The sequence below is a fragment of the Pelmatolapia mariae genome, linkage group LG15, assembly GCF_036321145.2.
Source record: "Pelmatolapia mariae isolate MD_Pm_ZW linkage group LG15, Pm_UMD_F_2, whole genome shotgun sequence".
In the NCBI taxonomy this organism is placed as follows: domain Eukaryota; kingdom Metazoa; phylum Chordata; class Actinopteri; order Cichliformes; family Cichlidae; genus Pelmatolapia; species Pelmatolapia mariae.
Genome location: NC_086240.1, coordinates 4,540,428 through 4,554,380, shown reverse-complemented (window position 1 = coordinate 4,554,380; position 13,953 = coordinate 4,540,428). Strand labels below are relative to the sequence as shown.

The 13,953-nt window shown below is 40.7% G+C and overlaps 1 protein-coding gene across 2 annotated transcripts in view; it reads right to left on the bottom strand.

The window, feature by feature from the left end:
• LOC134643020 (1-phosphatidylinositol 4,5-bisphosphate phosphodiesterase beta-1-like) overlaps positions 1-13,953 on the bottom strand; it is a 122,023-nt gene that overhangs the window by 73,640 nt on the left and 34,430 nt on the right. The gene's annotated exons all lie outside the window — the stretch shown is intronic.

The window sequence follows — 13,953 nt, the reverse complement described above, 5'->3', positions numbered from 1 at the left end:
ATGTATGTGTGTAAGAGAGAGGGATAAGTGAATGTGTCTTATACCTCCATTTGCTGTGCTCTTTTAGGCAGTGGATAGTTCAAGAGAGCGCTGTGGTCTCTGGAGCAACAGCATTGAGAATCAGACATTTTCTTTACCAGCCCTCCTAAATGTACTATTGAAAACCAATTAGGCCTTTGCTGTGCTTATGTGCTTCACAGGAATCGTTGAAGGGAGTGAGAAAGGTCACCTGTCTCTTTAAGTCCTGACATTTATACGCACAGGTATAGAAACGATCATTCAAGTGCACCCAGTGTGTGCCGAGTCTACCTCTGGTCTCACCTATGTGATTTATGTTGTCAGGAGAAAGCTAGTGTGACCAAAATGTCAATTAATAGATTTCCCAAGAGCCGCTCTCTCGTCTCACCCACTTCGTCACGATCTGTACGCCACATGAAGCATCTGTTATGAATACATGGATGATGACAGTACAGTGGGAAAACACTGAGCTGATATTGATCATTCCAGTTACATCTGGATAAATTAGAGAGGAGAGGTGAGAAACTGATTTCTGCCCGAGGGCATGTCTGAATGTTTACCCATCCACTCGCATGGTCTGGCTGCAAAATGAGATATCTGCGATTTGAAATGATCAACGAGCAGTCTTTCATTAGCGCCGCTTCATTGCTACTCACGATCATTAACAAAGTAAGGCAGTTTCAGTATAGTTCTCAGTTAAAGTTAAGACTCATTTGAGATGCTTTCTTCCAAAATCATCAACTTTTGCAAAGTAGATTAGTTTGGACGTTTTCGGCAAGGCGATAATTAGCATGAAAATGGTTCTGAAGTTGTGCCAGTGGCACTTCAAAACTCCCAGCTGATGTAATAGCTTTCTGCAGATTCATAAACATTTGAAGGATCACAGAAAGTGAGCTTTAAGTGTCCCTTTGCTGGGTTTAATTAAGAACACATGCTGCCAAAAACTGTTTTCTTAGGAAAATGATACTTGATGAAACGGATTTTTTTTAAAAATCATTGTCTCCCAATTTTAAAATTTGCTGTCTCGAACAGCAAATAGACCTCAGTAAAAGTTGCTCCAATTAAGCAGCCAAACAGACTCACAAGACTGACTGAGAGATGAGGTTTTCAGTTCTCGCTGACAAAAGAGAAGAGGTGCGAAGGTCTGTACATGAGAACAGAGTTAATTAGAGATGAATGTGATCGTTTCTATGTTCCCCTGTCAAATGGAAACCATGTGTCTGAAAACCTTCCCTCTTCTTGTTACCTGTTAGGCTTGCCCTTCCTCCTTATGGTTTCCATGGTAACACACCCACAGAGCTGTTCATAACACTTCAAATTTCATGCTCACCTGCAAGGTGGGCAGTATGTAATTCTGTTGTCTGGCTTATGTCGTTTTGCCAAGTATAATGCAAAGTGAGACAATTACACTGACTAATTTTGATACCCTGTATATACTGTAGTATATATACATAAATATATCACTAAATTAAAACAGTGTACCAAAAACAAACAAGCTATTCCTTTGAGACTGTCATTTCTGAAGCGGCTGAATATAACTTAAGCAAAGCAGGTGCAAGGTTAGTGTAAGTCACCCCAGTGGAGGTAAATATTGGCACACTAATCACTGATTGGGATCTTGACCTGATAACTGGAAAAGACCAACTTGTTCAATATACCGAAAGCGACACACTGATTGAACAGCATGGAAGAGGAGCCAAATTGAGACCAGTCAATAGGAATGCCAAGAGCCACTGATTGTAGAGTAATAGGAGGTCACCTGCCTGAGGCAGACTAAATGAGTTACTGTTGAGATTCATGGCTGCAATAGTCTAAAGCACTGGCTTTTGCACATACTGAGGTATTTCTAAAGAAATCAGAGTTTATGTTGAAACTCCACTAATCCATAAGAACAGATATTTAAAGATCTAATGAAAGAGCCATGTTAATATTGCGAAGGTGAGCAAGCACCCAGAAGGAATTCTAAACTGCTGATCTTCAGTCAAATTAATGCCACAGTAACTGGCAAGGTGCTGGGTGAAACCAGATTGGCATTTTGACACGACGCCTTAAAATCTACAAGTTACCAAGCTATCGGGGAAAGCTGGCAAATTTGCTAAAAGTATTGGATAAGCGGTTTTAAGATCCAGCCACTCCAATTAAAGCAGTAACAACACCAATATCACCACATCAATCTAAGCTGCATCCATCTTTTACCTGAACAATGTTATAAGAATCCTTTTTGAGTAGAGCAGCTTACTCAATTGTTTTCTGGGTGATCTGCATACGGTCGATAATGTTGAGAGTAATGACTCAATGGTTGTTATATCACTTAAGGGGTATCAAGCTTTACCTGAGCTGCAAGACATAAGACCTGTGTGTTAGATCATATTTTTCTTCCAACACACTATTATTAGTCTAGGTCCTTTGCTTTTTGCCTCTGGTTTTACTGGATGCACTAACCATGGCTTGTTGCCAGACTCAATGTTCTGTTAGTGCGGACCATTAAGCATAAAGCCGACACGATCTTGATGATTATAGGTCACCTGTAGCCTTAGCCACTATAATGTAAAAAGCTTTAGAAAGAGTTCTCTTGGATATGTTAAATACGTTCATCAATTAAGGGGAGGCAATATTTCAGTAGGTAGAGCGTTCGCCTCATCGGAAGGTCGGGGGTTGAAATCCACCGAACGGCTACCTGAGGTACCCCTGAGCAAGGTGGCTGAGGTGCCACTGGATTGGTGGCTGCCCACTGCTTCACTGAGTGAATGGGTTAAATGCAGAGAGTAATTTCCCTAAAAGGGATTAATAAAAAAATCTAGTCATAACCAGTTTGGCTTTAAAGCAAAAAATGGCACAATTACTGTATATATTATTCAAAGAAAAAAGGGCAAATTCATTTGTTCTTGTGTTTTATCAGTGCCTCCAAAGCGCTTGATCATGTAAATCACAGGAAGTTATCTGTTAAGTTGAGCCAATGACAGGTGCTAAAATACAGAGTTGAGAGTTGTGAGAGTTCTGGCTTACTCACTTGCAAAAAAAGAGGTTGAAATAAAGATGTGGAGACAGCATTTTAGCAAAGAGGATTTCTGTTCTTTTTCATCTTCATGTTGATGATTTGTTGAAAATATCAAGGAACCTTTCAAACTGGCTGCATGATTGGTAAATGTTTATCAGACATTATGTATGCAGACGACCTTGTGATCTTCAGTCATAGTAAACGCTGCTCTCCAGCAACTCCTTCACATCCTTCTTCTGTGGTGTGGAAATGATATCAGATACAATCCCTAGAAGAGATCCACCAACATTTGTAGAACAAAGGACAAAGTTCCCCTGCATTTAAATAGTTGGATAATAATCGTATTATCTGTAGTATGGTCAAATATTACGGATCGAATGATGGATGATGAAGATATTTATAGGCAATGAGGAATGATGCAGAAGCAAACATCCTCCTATGCAAAGTTTTTGCAAATTTTTCTCTAAACAGACCATACTTTGTACCTCTGTATAGGTCAGCATACTTGTGGACAAACTACAGGAAAGCCAGTTTATGAAAACTATAAACATGCAGCTTATGACGATAACATGAAATGGTACGGTGCGAGCGACGCGTTTGTAGCTGCTGAAGTCACTACATGTAATGCCTTATTGACAAATCTTAGCATGTATACATTTATTGACACGGTTGATATTTCTGAGAATGACATCAATGTGGTCTTAATGGATAGACGGTTTGGGCCGACACATCATCGGTCTCTACTGTAAAGTCACTGTTACAGTGGTCTCCTTGTGGCTGTCGTTTATTTGATTTTTACCTTATTTGCTGCGTTTCATGTAGATTTTGTTTGCTTTAATGAGCCATTAGTCTGGATTTTTTTTAATTCATTAATTATTGCTTAGTATTAGTAAACATGTGAGGAACAGGATCAGGATGTGAGGCACATCTATCTATCTACACTGTAAGGGTGGACTGACCTTTTCCCTGCCTCTTGGTGCTAAGATGAAAGATGAATGCGTGTCTATGTTAACACCGATTTTTCTTCAGCAACAAAACTGCTGACTTTCAGCTGGCAGCAACCCTCCTTCGCTAGACTGAGAGCCCCTGTCTCGACTGGTTCTTATTTGATCAGCTCCAGTTCCACTGGGACGACCTTTTGCTGGGTTAACAAAATGTCACATCTGAATTCACTGCAGGCATCAAGTGACTTGGAGACATGAGCCAAGCTCCCCTGGAACAGATTGACACCAAAGCAGCAGTGACTGAAGAAAAGGGTCACGGCACGCCAAGAGTCCAGCAATTAATTTATATCCGCATTGATAGTTTTTTTTTTTTGTACCTGCAGGATTTTCTGAGTTTTGGCCAGCTGCTGGCTCTTCAGCTGTGATAAAACTTGTCACTTTTTCTTTGAACACCTATCCCTGCAAACTTTGTGTATATATACTAAATAATCTGGCAGTTTTCTTCCAAGCGAATCATTAATTCATGTTATAACAGTTTAAATTCACTGCTTTAAGTTTGAATCGCTTGTAATTTTAAAACAATTACTGTTTTAAAAAACAATTACTGATTGTTTGCGCTCCTTTAAAGCAAAGCACAGTGCTGGGAGAATGTATAAGTGTAAATTTAATTATGTGGACAACTGATAAACAATTACTACACTGTGAATTTCATTAATTATTAATGGTTGTTACGCCTTTTTTGTGAAGCCTGGTGTGAAAGCTTATTCTCACGTGATTTGGCTGATGCATAAAGCAGATATCTCACATTACTTGTTCTGTTCACTACAAATAAAAAAAGATGAATACACACAAAGATGATTCTTTTTCCCTTCTTAAAATCTTTAGGCCATTCCTGCTGCAACTATGCTAAAGGTAGAAATTATACCTGCACAGGTGCACCATTGTGCTTCTTCTAGTCTTTTCACCAGGATAGTAATCTCTGGTCCCACTGGGGTAATTCTCCCTCCACAGTGACACAGGCTCCTCTGTTCTTCATTAAAGTCTCAATTTCACTCATTCATTCAGCTGGTAATTTTTTTCCCCTCATTCATCCTAATCCAGAAGCACAGTCACATGATAGCATCTGAGGCCAAAGAGAGGGTAGGCATCACCTTCAATTTCTCTGCGAGCGGTAATGAGACGGTCTGCTTCACACCAGGGGAATTAATCAGTGTGCAGGAATTACCTATGTAATTGACTGTAGAATCAAACCCAAACCCATCAGGGTCCATCACGCTAACCTTTTCTTTGCTTCTTTTCTCCCTTCCTCACTGCCCCTGTTTTTAATCCCTGCTGCTGCTCGGCTGGAAGATTGCTTCGATGCGTGACGCTGATCAATCGCCTCCTCGTTGGCGGATGGAAAAAAAAATGGTCCTGCGGTTACTTTTATAAAAATCAATGAGTCAATATTCCAGTCTACTTTGATCACCTTTAACTGCAAACTGCCATTTGCCCTGTAGTCAATCCCGCTGATGATAATGATAGTCGGGAGCAATGGAGACACCGACTTAAAGAAAAAATGTTTGAGGCTGTCAGGCTGACAAAGCAGAGACGGAGAGAGTCAAAACTAGCAGGGGGGTGAGGCATGCTTGGTTAGTGTGATGTTTATTTCAGCACCCAAAGAACATAAAGTGTTGTGAGTATGACTGCGTGTGTGTGTGTGTGTGTGTGTGTGTGTGTGTGTGTGTGTGTGTGTGTGTGTGTGTGTGCATGTGTGTGTGTGTGAAACGGGTCTAAAATAGGAGTGTGTGGGAGTTCTCCCTCCAGACCTGTCAACTGACAGACAGTTTCATGCCTCTGTGAACTAAAATGTCTCTGAGCAGAGTCCGCTGGGAAGTATGGACGAGCCATACTTTATTCAGTTCATTCACATTTACCACCAGAGCTGGGCAGTAACGCGTTACTGTAATCCGATTACTTTTTTCAAGTAACGAGTAATGTAAGGGATTACCATTGCAAAAACGGTAATTAGATTACCGTTACTTTCCCGTAGGAACGCTGCGTTACTGCGTTACTAAAACCGTAAGTTTTTTGCGAGAATGTCTCATTACAGTGATGTAAGCGAGTGCGACGTTCGTGACAACAGCTGTGTGCAGATCAACAATGGATAATATATAGAGTGCGGGAGAGAGTATGAGCGTGCAGCGTTTAAAGCGTGGAAGTACTGACCTTACTTTAAGTTTGATTCCATAAAAAGTGACAAAAACATTAGTGAAAACTTCTTTTTACAGCGAACCCCCCCCCCCTAAACTTCCAAGCAAGCGCTGAGTGCGCTACGACCGTAATTGGAAATTCAGAGAGAAACTCGCGGAGTCTTCAACTGACCGCTGCGGCACACCTGCACCAGCGCAAACCTCCGCCTACCCCAGTCCTGCTTTACAGGTGAAAATAGAGCAACTAGTCTTTGACTTTATTTATTTTCTGCTGTGTTTTACTTGCATCTATTTGAAAGAGTGAGTGTAAACACAAAAAATATATTTTATTTTATATGCTGGAATGTGCAGAAAATAGGTTTAAATGTTAAACACATTTCTTCCAGTCAGAGAATGTTACATATAATTAAATTTTTGCTTGATGCATAAAGTTAAAAGATTAAAACTAATAAAACAAGTTTTTAAAAGAGACTTTTCCATTTGATTACATTTTGTATGATGGATTATGCAGAAAAAATAGAATTGGGCTGAAAGATCTATTGCTTTATCACCTATTCAGGTTGTAAATTGTGTTTTTAAAAAGTAACTAAGTAACTAAGTAATTAATTACTTTTGAAAATAAGTAATCAGTAAAGTAATGGGATTACTTTTTGGGGGAAGTAATCAGTAATTAGTTACTGATTACTTTTTTCAAGTAACTTGCCCAACACTGTTTACCACACAGGCTAAAAAACACTCATTTATTAATTTTATTAATTTCTGTATTGCTCTACTATACCCTAACACATTTTACAAACAGATATTCCAGAACTCTTGATATCAGTGTTTTAAGCTTTATAAATGGGAAAAAAATGCAATGCCAGTTTAAAATGTGCCAGTTCAGCGCGAACGACTTACAGCACGAGTGAATGATTGGAGTCACTCGTGGAAAGAGGAATGGGGCATGTCAGCAAAATACACAGCTGATTCAGATTCCCAACATTAAGCTGCAATGATTTAACAGCACTGGTCTTGGACTGCAATCCTGATATAGGACATGAACTAGATTGATCTTCTATCCATTTGATGTTTAAGGAGACTCTCTGCTGTTTTATGGAGAAAATAGCCAAACAAACGCCACCAAGCTCAATGTTCTTAGCTAAAACTAAAGAGGAGACAGAGTCTTCAATTCATAAGAATCGTGTAATAATGAATCGTGGCTGAGTCAATAATTTCATATATGTTGAATGAACTGTAAGTGTAACATCGAAAATCAAAAACTGTAAATTCGACTTCATTAATCACAAGAACACTTGTTCTTAGGGTGTAAAGTTAACTTGTTCACTGAGCCTTTTTGTAAGCTTCATCTTCTAGAACACTGGAACCACAAAGATATATATAGTTTAATGTAATTCTACCGGTTTCTCACTTTGTTTATCAGATGTACAAAAACAATGTGGAAAAAAAACACATATAGAGAGTCATCATTAGCAGTGATTACCCCCCTGAAGTCTCCTTTTACATTGTGCTTCAAATCTCTAAAAACATCAGCGCTTATTTGAGCAATTGTGATTCGTAAGGATGTAATTACTGATATACTTCAAAAACAATAATGGACTCAAATCTGCTATTTCAACACACGGCCATGTGAACTAATCTAGGGCCTTTCAGCGGGTGAAAAATGTGCTACCAGCATCCATCTAAGTAAATCTTAAAGGTTAACACTCACCCTTGCACGTCAGCCTTTAAGCAAGGCTCAACTATTATTTCTGTCTGACTGCAGGTGACTGTGCATTGCAGACGACTGCAGAGAAGGCCTGGGTTTGAATTACAGTTTTATCTCCCTGGGGTGTGGGCGAATTGATGGTAAGGGTTTGCATAGCCTACAACAGAGGTTCATGAGCACATCATTACATCACCGAGACATACAGTAAATAACACCTCTACATAGCACAGGTATTATCTTTCCACACACACACACACAAATCAATCACTGGCTCAGTGGTTAGCTGAAACATGGCTCTACTGGACTTTCTATAAATGCATCACAATGTACAATATGCCACCACCAGCAGAGGCATCTGGGTACACGTGAGAGCTATTATTAGGTGAGATATGATAAAAGCATGTAAACCTTCGTGTAAGCAATTTATCTTGAGTGTCTGTCACTCATTTTGTCATAATTATAGACCCTTATATTGTCATTATAATGCACTATGGCATACAATACCTGCGTTTTCCAACGATTTACAGTGTACCAATGTCCGGGGGTCAGAAAAAGGCTTTGACCACTCTTCATATCAAGTAATCTGAATGTTTGTGATTGTTGCAGCTGGAGTTCATACCGTGACCCTGTCCTTCATAAGTATACAGCAGACAGCACAGCACTGATGATGGAAATAAACACTGCCTCTGCGAGATTTTTTGCTATGCAGGAGATTCAAAAAACATTCCTTTTGGGTACTGTTGCTCTCAAACAACCAGCTAATATTTGTTTGGTTTATAATTTATTACAAATTTAACTAGGCTTTTTGGTTTTCAGCAATTTTTTCAGAGGGAAGTTGGCTCCGAGTCTGGAGCTTTTTTGGGGGGCGAGCTAAAAATGAAAATAAAGAAAGAGCAAGAACTTGTTGAGGCACAGCTTCACAGCTGTGAAAAATAACTGCCAGGGCCTTGGTTCTGCTACTGGTCTATAAGTTATAATCAGAACCCAGCTGCTTTGAATATGCGTTGAATAAGGTATGCTTCAGAAGACAGATCTAAACCTTGTAGCAGCTTGCTGCGTGCTCGCAGGAGCTGTTTAGCACTTACTGCTGTGGGAGGCAGAGCTTTAGCCGACTTTGTTGGCCAGACGGATCGGTGGTGATAATGGCCTGCTGGCCTCTCCTAGATCCTGTTACACTGCTGGGGACACACAAGCTGCTCTCTATTTAGCAGCAGTCGTCTCTGCTGTAAGCCTAGACTGTAACAGAAGTGGTGGCCACTTCCTCTCACCTCAAAGTAAAAGTCAGGACGAAGGAAGAATTCCTCCTCTGAAGGAAATTAACATTTTAGTCTTGATCCTGCTGCAGTTTTATTTTCTATACATATAAGAAGAAGGAAAATAATACATCAAAAGTGCTGGAGTTGGTACACAGCAGAAACGCTCTTTCACGAATTACTCTCCTCAATCATTTGGCATTTTAACTGCGTCCTGTTGCTCTAAGATAATAGTTGTTCCCCAGCTTTGTTTTGAGTTAAGAGAGTTTTCCATGTGGCTGTCTGCAGATAACAGCATCAGTCCAGATGGTCCACCTTTGTAAACGATCTTCTCTGACAAGGCTACAGACCATTTGTTCCCTCTCTGTTGATTGTTATTGCTCCTTTGGCAAAAGCCTGCCCAAGCAGACATGCCTGTATGTGTGTGAAATTCCCAAATACACAACAAAAAAATAAATAAATTCTGACAACAACTTCTCTGTCTGTGCCGAAGACCATGTGTGAGTCTATCTAAATATGTGCTATATACACAGTCAGGCACTATATCAGTATCAGTATGATGCATGCATCACAAATAGGTAAGGAAGCGATTCCTGTGTCTAGTTTGAAATGCACTGCAAAGTAATAAGCAGCTCATGTCAGACTAAGGTTGGGTTAAGACAGAGATATTAAATTATCAGACCAGATCCAGTCTGCAAATTCTGGCCTCCTGCAGTGTGACAGTGGATGTCTTAATTTGTTATAAAAAATGGAAAGATCTGCAAATGTAGTCCGGAGAACACTAAATCATTAAGGTTTTCCATTTTCGGGATGTATATTGCAGGCTGAACTCTACAGGCAGGGCATTTCACAGACGGATATTTGTTTGGTTGTCAAAGGGAGGGAGAGAAAGCATGTAATTTTGCTTGTCAGACACCTACTGTAAGAAGCATGGTGAGATGCTGATTACATTTTCGTCTTCAATCCAGACAGAAGAACACTTCCAGAAACCAAGGTGGACAATGAAAGGCTCACAATGTGCCCCTTACAGCGTGCAAAGAGACAGAATGGAAAGCAGAAGTTATGCGAACATGGTTATGTTGAAGTTAGCTGTATGGTAAAGTCTGCACAAAAGCTTGGCGATGTGATTAGCTGGGTTGCTCTGTGCTCAGGAGAAGGAACACACTGTGCAGGAGCAAGCTAAACTGCTAATTTAATAAAGACACAATATGAATAGATGGTCTGGAGCAGAAGCACCTGTAATAATGACCGAGGGCTTAACATGTGTAAAACAATATAAACAAATATGTGAAAGAGCCCGAGCTGACTTCTATCCAGAGTCCACCTTCTGGTTTGTTTTTTCTAAAGTTTAGAGTTTCCCCTGACCTCTGCTGCCACAAATGCATGAAATAAAGCAAATACTCCACAAGTAAATAAAGTTCTCTCCTTTCTTTTGTTGTGTCAGATTTTGTGCCTCATATGAAAACATTTGGGGTATGAAACATGGGGAATATTTCCCATCACATAACTGTTCACATACAAAATTAGCAGGCTGTGGTATTTTATTATGATACTGGGGAAAACAGCACTTTGCATTACCATAATTACTACGACCCTGTGCAATGAACGTTCAGTCCTGTTGCCTTTTAAATGATTACTTTGAAGATGGGAACCGTCATTTGCCAACCTTAAAGCGACTTTGGTGCGTCAAGATGGCTATAGAATGTCAATGAGACAGTTAGCCTGCTATCTGTCTGCTATCAGTTTAAAATTAAATGGACTCAAGCTGGTTTGTGATAATATAGTAATTAATTAACTGTGAAAAATTCCCCCCCCAAAATCACAAATCTTTTGCTGTTTCCTGAAATTCTGTTGCCTTCTACATACACAGAAATTCACATTAACTCCTTACATTCAGAGTAAAGCCAGAACCTTCATTTGACTAAAGTTTTCCTAACTGAAACTGTCCTGATAGACACTGGTTTACTTGTGTTTTGGGCCTCTCTGTTTTCTTCCTCTCACAGGTCCAGGTTGGGTCGGGCAGACTGGGGAGGAGATATTATCGGTTCTTCCTTGGCCTGTACACCTGTGGCTCATTTTCCCTGCCAGTACTTAAAAAGCAGCCCAGGCATCCAATCTTCATCTGCTTAGCTGAGTGGTAATCAGGCCTCTTCATGAGTTTTTTTGTGTAGAGTATTCTTGTGTGCCAATGTTGTTTTTTGCGCCTCTTCCAGTACGTTTCCCAGTAGGCCCGAAAAGCCGCTGCCATCATAACCTACTCACCTGTTTCGTCAAGCTGGTTCATTCTTGGACAGCTTCCCTTGGAACTGCCTCGGCTTCACCACCTGCCTGCCCTTCCTCCTGTGATCTGCCAGAAGCAAACCAGCATGCCCGTCCTGGACCCAATAGCCATCTGTTTACGATCCTGAACATTGTTTTTTCCCACTTTTGGGAAGTGCAATTTCACCCACCAGTTTTCCGCTGGATCTAACTCTCATCTCCTCCCTCTTTCACTCTCTCTCAATGGATCACCTCCTGAGGCTCTGATTGCGCCCTGAAACTCGCCCATCATTGTTGTTCCCTCTGGAGAGTTTCTCAGTGCCATTTTTCTGTGCTTTTGGTTTTAGCTTTTGTGGAAATAAAATTGTGAGTAGTGCACAGTTCAGCCTCAGCCTGGTCCGCTTCTTGACTGGCGCTTGCACCTTGACAAAACAGTACTGCATTAAATAATCTAAAATAATCCAAAATAGGTTTTAAGTCAAATATTCGGCCATTTTCACAGATTAAACACAACCTCATAGCTGAATAAAATCAGTGGCACAGTAAATGCTTTGGTTCACACACACATCCTTTATTCCCATTGCATAAGGCAAATATGCCAGCTATTTGTGTGTGAAATGGGTGGTCATTAGTGCTGCGCATTGCTCACTTGACCCAAGGGTATGTAATTTATTTCTGGAGCCACCCATCAAAAAGAGGTTGCCTCTTGTCACACTGACAAGCACCCAATCTAATCAGCCTAAATGATGATGGGGTGGACACATGCTAATTAGCATCAGCAGTCTGAGAATGGTATGACAAAGGACACTGTGCTTGTCTTGCTTTGTTATTCTACTAACTTCTTGTGCAGGATTTGTGTCAGTAGTTGTAAATGTGTACATTGTACAAACGATAGTGCGGTTTTCTCAGTCTGAATTTATTTATTTATTTGCTTTTTACAAAAAAAAAAAATGTATGAATCATCATGAGTAGCTGAAGCCCATGGGCAGGGTGGCATAAATTCATCAGAGGTCAGACAAGCTGCCCACACAGACACCCGCACACACACACACACTGCGACGAGCCAATGAACACAGCAACGTGCTCCAAATCTTAATGACAATCAGACAGAAATTCCAGTGCCGCTCAAAGACAATACGAGGTAACTCGAGCTGGAGTAGAAACAAGGGCCCAAAAGAGGCGTGCAAAAAAACAGCCTTTCCATCTGTAGCCCATTTCAAGCCGGTCTGTTGACAATGATTGCATTTGAGACCGACAATGTTCATCTGAGACGCAGAACTCTCGAGCAGCACAATGAAAGCACTTCTGAAGCTTTTTACTGACGTGTCATCAGGAGCCCAGCATCTCATCTCGCCCTGGCGAGTGTGTTTGTTTGCTGCAGTTTGGATTAATGAATGAATGCTTCTAAGGGAGCTCTTGAGTGAGACCAGAATAAGCAATGCAAGCTTAAGAGAGCACAGAGCATAAAAATATCAAAACAACACAGTGAGCGTTGTGGGAGTTTTATGAGGGTCATGACCTGCAAGGTTAAAATTGAAAAGTTGACGGTAATATGAAATTCCTTTCACTTCTTCCTTATTTTGCCTCCTCGTGCACAACCTTAGACAGGCAGCACTGACACATCGCTATCAGTGGTCATAATGATTTTCTCCGTGTATCTACAGCACTCAGTTACCTCACAGCATAAATGAGGGTGCTTCATGTATCACATTTAGCTTTGTGGTAAATGTCTCCACATGTCTGCATATATTTACATTACAAAAATGCAGCTTATGAGCGTTTCTTTCGGGATGAAGTTAGCGGTTCAGTGAGCCTCACAAAACCTTCATCGTTTTGACAGACGGTGAAAGAAGTGTGAAAGAGAGATGTGAAGGAGTTGAAGGAGAAATGCTCAAGAAGCAAGCCGTGACAAGCGCTGTCCACTTAAAGCAACTGCTGTCTGGTGTTATCTGTGTTTCCCACTGACATCTTCCGCTGACCTCACATCACATCTCTGCCCCTCTTCCGTTCATCTCTTTCTTTCTTTCTTTCTTTCTTTCTTTCTTTCTTTTTTTACACATTCTGCAGACTTTGCATTTTTTTTAAAACCCTACTGCCTTCCTTTTATGACTAGCCTCTTTATCCCATCTCCCTCTTTCTCTCCTTCCATCCTTTCCCCATCTCATCAACTCCTCAGACACTGTGTCTCACTGGTGCTCCTATTACATTGCCCAGGGTGCATCACCACTCCATCTCCCAGTAATGGATTTCCAATGCTTTGACCGTCTTACCTGTCATGTGGTCATGTCTCCTTGCTGGGTAGCATCACTCTGTAAGCTTTTTAGAAATGCATGAATACTCTCTGTGTTATTGTACTCGTTCTATCATCACTCACTACCCAGACAGAGCAGCAAAGCATGACCCCACACCTCGCTTCTCCCGCTGCACAAAATCAAGCTGATGAAGCGTCTCATCACAAGACTGACTGGATTCAAAAGCTATTTGAATCTGAGCTATAACGCAGGGATGTATTGTAAAGCAGCAGAGAAGGCGCATCATTGTTTTAATCATCACTTGTTAGGTGGGAAATGAAGTGCAAGAACTT